General features: G+C 35.1%; 2 long non-coding RNA genes across 2 annotated transcripts; one reads left to right on the top strand and one right to left on the bottom strand.

Moving 5' to 3' along the window:
• The first annotated feature begins 3,420 nt into the window (after positions 1-3,420).
• LOC149687488 (uncharacterized) lies at positions 3,421-3,929 on the top strand. The gene is made up of 2 exons (XR_016383857.1): positions 3,421-3,537; positions 3,616-3,929. It is a non-coding gene; the product is annotated as an uncharacterized LOC149687488 (long non-coding RNA).
• On the bottom strand, positions 3,654-4,764 carry LOC149687487 (uncharacterized). The gene is made up of 2 exons (XR_016383856.1): positions 4,477-4,764; positions 3,654-3,756 (listed from the first exon to the last, which is right to left on the bottom strand). It is a non-coding gene; the product is annotated as an uncharacterized LOC149687487 (long non-coding RNA).
• Positions 4,765-5,240: the final 476 nt, after the last annotated feature.

The raw sequence follows: 5,240 nt of genomic DNA, 5'->3' as shown, positions 1-5,240 counted from the left end.
TTACTTTGTTTACACAGATTAAATTCAAACTACATATGGCAGCTGTATACACCCTAATCTATAAACAATTTTTGAATATGTCAATGGATTAAATAGTTTTCTTAGCCATCAACTAATACTTAAGATCAACTTCCCTGCAAAGCTTCTATATTGTAAGTCAATGGTTTTTGAGGAAAAGTGAGTGAGTGAAACACTCGCTCAGATAAAAACACCTGGTTTAACATACCTGACGCTCGTATAGTGTGACCTATATTAGAAAATGCTTCACTTAAACCTTCTACATGATTGTTTCAATGTTATGCTTAACCATCTCCTAAACCCACTTTTTTACACCCACTTTTATATGGGTTATTATCTATACTAGAAATGATGGCTGTAACCTTTACATTAAAGGTTTTTTTTACCTTTATGACGCGACATATTAAGGAATACTATTGACCTTTCAAAATTAATCGTTAATTTGAAGCTTTAGATGTTTTTAAACAACTCCCATAAAATGTTTATACTTCATAAATACACTGACATATGACTCACACCGTGACGACTTATCCACTCAACGATCTTTAGGCTAGTGCCCTAAGGCCTCCCAAAAAAGCCGGTAAAACAATTTCAGCCTTTTTAATCTTTAACAAAAACAAGAAGGGTACAGTGCATCCTCAAGAAATCAGAGACAGGAGAGGGTACGAGGAGAATAAAAGTTTTCTCATTGTTTTTACCGCGTGCTATAAAAAAGGAGCTTTTCCAATAACAACGGATGATTCTTTAGCCAAGAGAAAGGTTTTTTTTCTGCTTCAAGCTTCTAGTATTTTTCTTAGATCTCAAATCTTTTCTTTTTCATTTTCACTCTTGCTCTTCTATTTCGTTATCGAAGAATAAAGAACGTTTCAGACTTGGAAAGGATGTTATCTTGTAGAGCTGAAATCTATTTTGGTTTAGGAATTGGTTACCCTTCTAAGGTCGTTATTAAGTGTGGAAAGTAAAGAGAAGCCAGACGAGAAAATGAGTGTATAGTACTAGTCCATATGCGCGAAACGAATGCCTCCGGAACAAACAGGAAATATGTTATCATGTTACGGTCGCCATCTATAATGAACGGATTATAACCGTTCGCTCCATAAAACGTACGCAGGTAACTTGTGTGGAATGCCTCGTGTCCTCTGAATTAATCTTTCTTTTATATAAGAACTACGTGGGTTACGTTTCAGTGACTGAAATAGATAATTGTATCTTCTGACAATATCTGAAGTAATTGTCGAGAAATCGAGAGGATGGGGGTGTGGTAAGCTCATGGGAGATAAAAGTTTAAGGGAATGAGAGCCTCGCGCGTTCGTAGGCGACTAGTCCAAAAATCAAGGCCCCAGGCTGGAAGCATCGGCATTACCCCATTTATAGACAACTACTATAACTGGAAAAAATCGTAGCCCGAGATTAGTCGCCATTCTTCAGTGTTTTTCGTTTTTGTTGGACATATCTACAGGATAGAGTTCAAGGGGCTCTCAAAGAAGCTTATTGTCTGGCCAATAGAAAAAACCTTTCTGTTCTAATCAAAGCCTATGGATGAATGTATATGCTGTATCTTAGGGTCAATGAATAAAATATGCCAAAACATGGGCAGAATATTTCAACTGATACTGGTATAAGTTGAGATTAGTTTTCTCAGAATTTTCATTAAGGACCTATATATAGAAAAATTATTATGTTGTTATTATTTTATCAGAACACGCGAACTACATGTAAGTTATGCTTAATATTCAAATTACTTGGTTACATCGATCTGTTCCTAAAATTTTAATTCGCAAATCGGAATAAATTTTTAAGGTCTCTTAAATAACAATTTATAAAAGTCAGATATATTAGAATCAAATGACCAAACTAGATGTATAAATTTTAAAGATAATAAGCGTTATGGTTGGAAATTTTGAGCTTCTCTGAGCCTTATTTACCATATGAAACTTTCTCAAAGTGAAAATATAGTTTAATTTGGCCCGCAACTCTTTTTTATCATTGACCGGCCACAATACATATATAGTATATGAAATATCTGTGAGGTAAACAAGTGGAGAAGCTAAAATAAAGCTCTCCGAGTCGAGACGAGGGCTATCTACCCAGTTAAGAGGTTTTTAAATAATAGAATAAATATAATTGAAATTAATTATTTTAATCATCAGTAATTTACCATAATTCTAGTTAAGTCGTTTTAAGAAACATAGATAAACATAGGTAATGTTAACGTTTGACCATTTTTTTAAATTTAGAGCATATAAGGCGATTGATTCGCCGTAATTGATAAGAAAAGCCGCTTTGCTTGAACCTTGGTTATATCCGATCGCCGCGTACATCTTAACCACAACGATGAAAGTGGTGTGGAAGACATTGCTTTCTGCGAACTACGAACGCGGTCCGGATATTGCTAATACGTTTGCTCCGATTTGCCAATAAATTACAAGCGCAGTTAATTTCGTACTCTGGCGCTAAAACTCAAATAGACAATCAATGAATGAAAACGTGCTAATCAGGAATATCTTAGTTTGGGTCCCTACTATAATTAATAATAAGAAATATAAATACACTGATAGTGGATTTTGTACTTTTAGAAACATCTTTTGCTGAGAAAAAGTACTTCTATATCTATCTATAAAGAAAATGAAAGGAAAATTCAGAAAATCATACTTCGACAATATGCTCGAGATCTGAAAATGAAACCGCGCCATTGGTGGGGACGCAGCAATTAAGAGATTATCAAAGATCAGACCAATTTTTTTTGCCATATGAGGTACAGCAAATATTTTTTATCGAAATTATAAATTAACGCCATATATTATTAAGTGGTCAATTTTCGGGAAAATAATATGTATTTTTCCCTTATTTTTATCAAAATTAAAACAAGTCCAACAACCAAAATACCATTTTAGTGGTTTCCCAACCAATTTTTACATCACGGAGCGCAGCTTTATTTGTCAAGGATTTCGTAGAAACATTTTCTTCACAATTTCGTTTCCAGTTTCCATTTTGTATCTGTTAACATACATTTTTATCCATATTTCATATAATGAAAAAAGTTTGTATTTAATCTTCATACGGATATTGAATTTCCAATCTAAAATTTAAATTGACTACCGCGAATTTCCTTATTAAGCGAGAGGAAGTTTTTGTGGCGTCTAAAAAAATGCAGTCAATACCAATGGTAAAGTACACTGAAGGCATAGCTAAAAGACGTTCTGCGATAAGTGAATAAACTAGACTGTACCAAGGTTCTTATAGAAACTTCGTATTATTCGAGACTGTACATTGTAGATGGTAAACAACAAAATTTTTCTAGTTTCTCACTAACCTTATAACGGCAACACCTGTTAAAACTCTTTAAAACAAGATGGCCCAAAACCATAAAAATGCAAATACATTTTATCTTGGTTAACCATTTTAAATGCTCCCGTCCCATTAGACCGAATCCCGTTGGATCGAAAGTCCCATTAGACCGAATCCCATTAGATCGAATGTCCCATTGAACCGAATCCCATTGGACCGAAAACGCCAAATGTGCGGGTTAATTTTCATACTTTGGCGGGTTCTTTTTCTTAAGATTGGCATTTCAATGTCTTAAATATATTTTTTAAGCTGGTTATATTCTGAAATATATATAAATACTGCAAAAGCTACACGTAAAATGCCGATCCTTGAAGCTCGATAATGACGCTGGGAAACCTCCGAAACCAGCGAAAACAAAATTTCTTCAGTTCAACGAAAGGTACAACAATGCTGTAAAAAAATATCAAGCCGCCATTGAAAATCCCAAAGAATGTAAAATCAGTGCCGCGACGAAATTACTGGATGCCATATCATCAAATATTGTAACGGATGTTTAAAAATTTTGAATGGAATGTAACAAATATTCATAAAGGAAATAAAAATTAATAACTGGAATGATATAATTGAGACTAATTCTTTAACCTAACCAAACCTAACCTGACCTAACCTAACCTAACCTAACCTGACCTAACCAAACCTAACCTGACCTAACCAAACCTAACCTAACCTAACCAAACCTAACCTAACCAAACCTAACCTAACCTAACCTAACCTAACCAAACCTAACCTAACCTAACCTAACCTAACCTAACCTAACCTAACCTAACCTAACCTAACCTAACCTAACCTAACCTAACCTAACCTAACCTAACCTAACCTAACCTAACCTAACCTAACCTAACCTAACCTAACCTAACCTAACCTAACCTAACCTAACCTAACCTAACCTAACCTAACCTAACCTAACCTAACCTAACCTAACCTAACCTAACCTAACCTAACCTAACCTAACCTAACCTAACCTAACCTAACCTAACCTAACCTAACCTAACCTAACCTAACCTAACCTAACCTAACCTAACCTAACCTAACCGTAAGGCAGATGCAACTAATTTAGTTTATAATGACTTTAGTATGCAAACACACGAATGTTAGTATTACGAAACTTACTTTTCCTTTCGAGGATTCGATCCAGGGTCTGTCGATTGATGGTCCGATACTCTTCCACTAGGCCACGGTGAGACGGAAACCACCATTGCTTAATTAACTTTTGACGAAGAATTATAAAACACTAACAACAGATAACATTTCTGATAAAAAATTCCCAATAGACAGAAACCGCCCAACGGGCTTGATTGAGAAAAGCAATACTTAAAATTTCGATTTATTGGGAATCGGTTTAACGGGATTCGATTTATTGGGATTTCGGTTTAACGGGATTCGGCGTAATGGGACAACTCCTTTTAAATGTGTATGTTACAACTGAAAGGAAATGCAAATCTCTCTCATACTTCTTGTAACCGATAATGGACTACTTGTCATTACTTAACCACTATCGAGGGTTTTTACACACTGTCAGAAAACTTGTTCGTAATCGTGACGAGCTTCTATTTTGTTTTGGGTTCCGCAGTTACAAATTATGACCCGAATATCAAAATAACACGCGACCATTTGTTTTGATTACTGTGTCTGAATTTCGGAACTACTGAAATGTTTAATCCCAAAATCCGTGACCCCAATCCTGTTACTGATGAGGCAATGAAAAAAATGGAAACACTAATACGCGAGAGGGGTTTCCAAAGCGGCAACAGCTACCATCATGTGATCCATACCTCAGAATGTGGCAATACCATCATGAGCATTTTAATAGGCTTTTTCCAATTAGTTGCAACCATTCAACTTTCGCTTTTTTTCTTTAGTGCATAATTCTAAAT

The sequence above is a fragment of the Phalangium opilio genome, unplaced genomic scaffold (assembly GCF_054372755.1).
Source record: "Phalangium opilio isolate 3A_F unplaced genomic scaffold, DU_Popi_V2 ptg000031l_1, whole genome shotgun sequence".
In the NCBI taxonomy this organism is placed as follows: domain Eukaryota; kingdom Metazoa; phylum Arthropoda; class Arachnida; order Opiliones; family Phalangiidae; genus Phalangium; species Phalangium opilio.
This window is presented reverse-complemented; position numbering and strand designations above follow the sequence as displayed.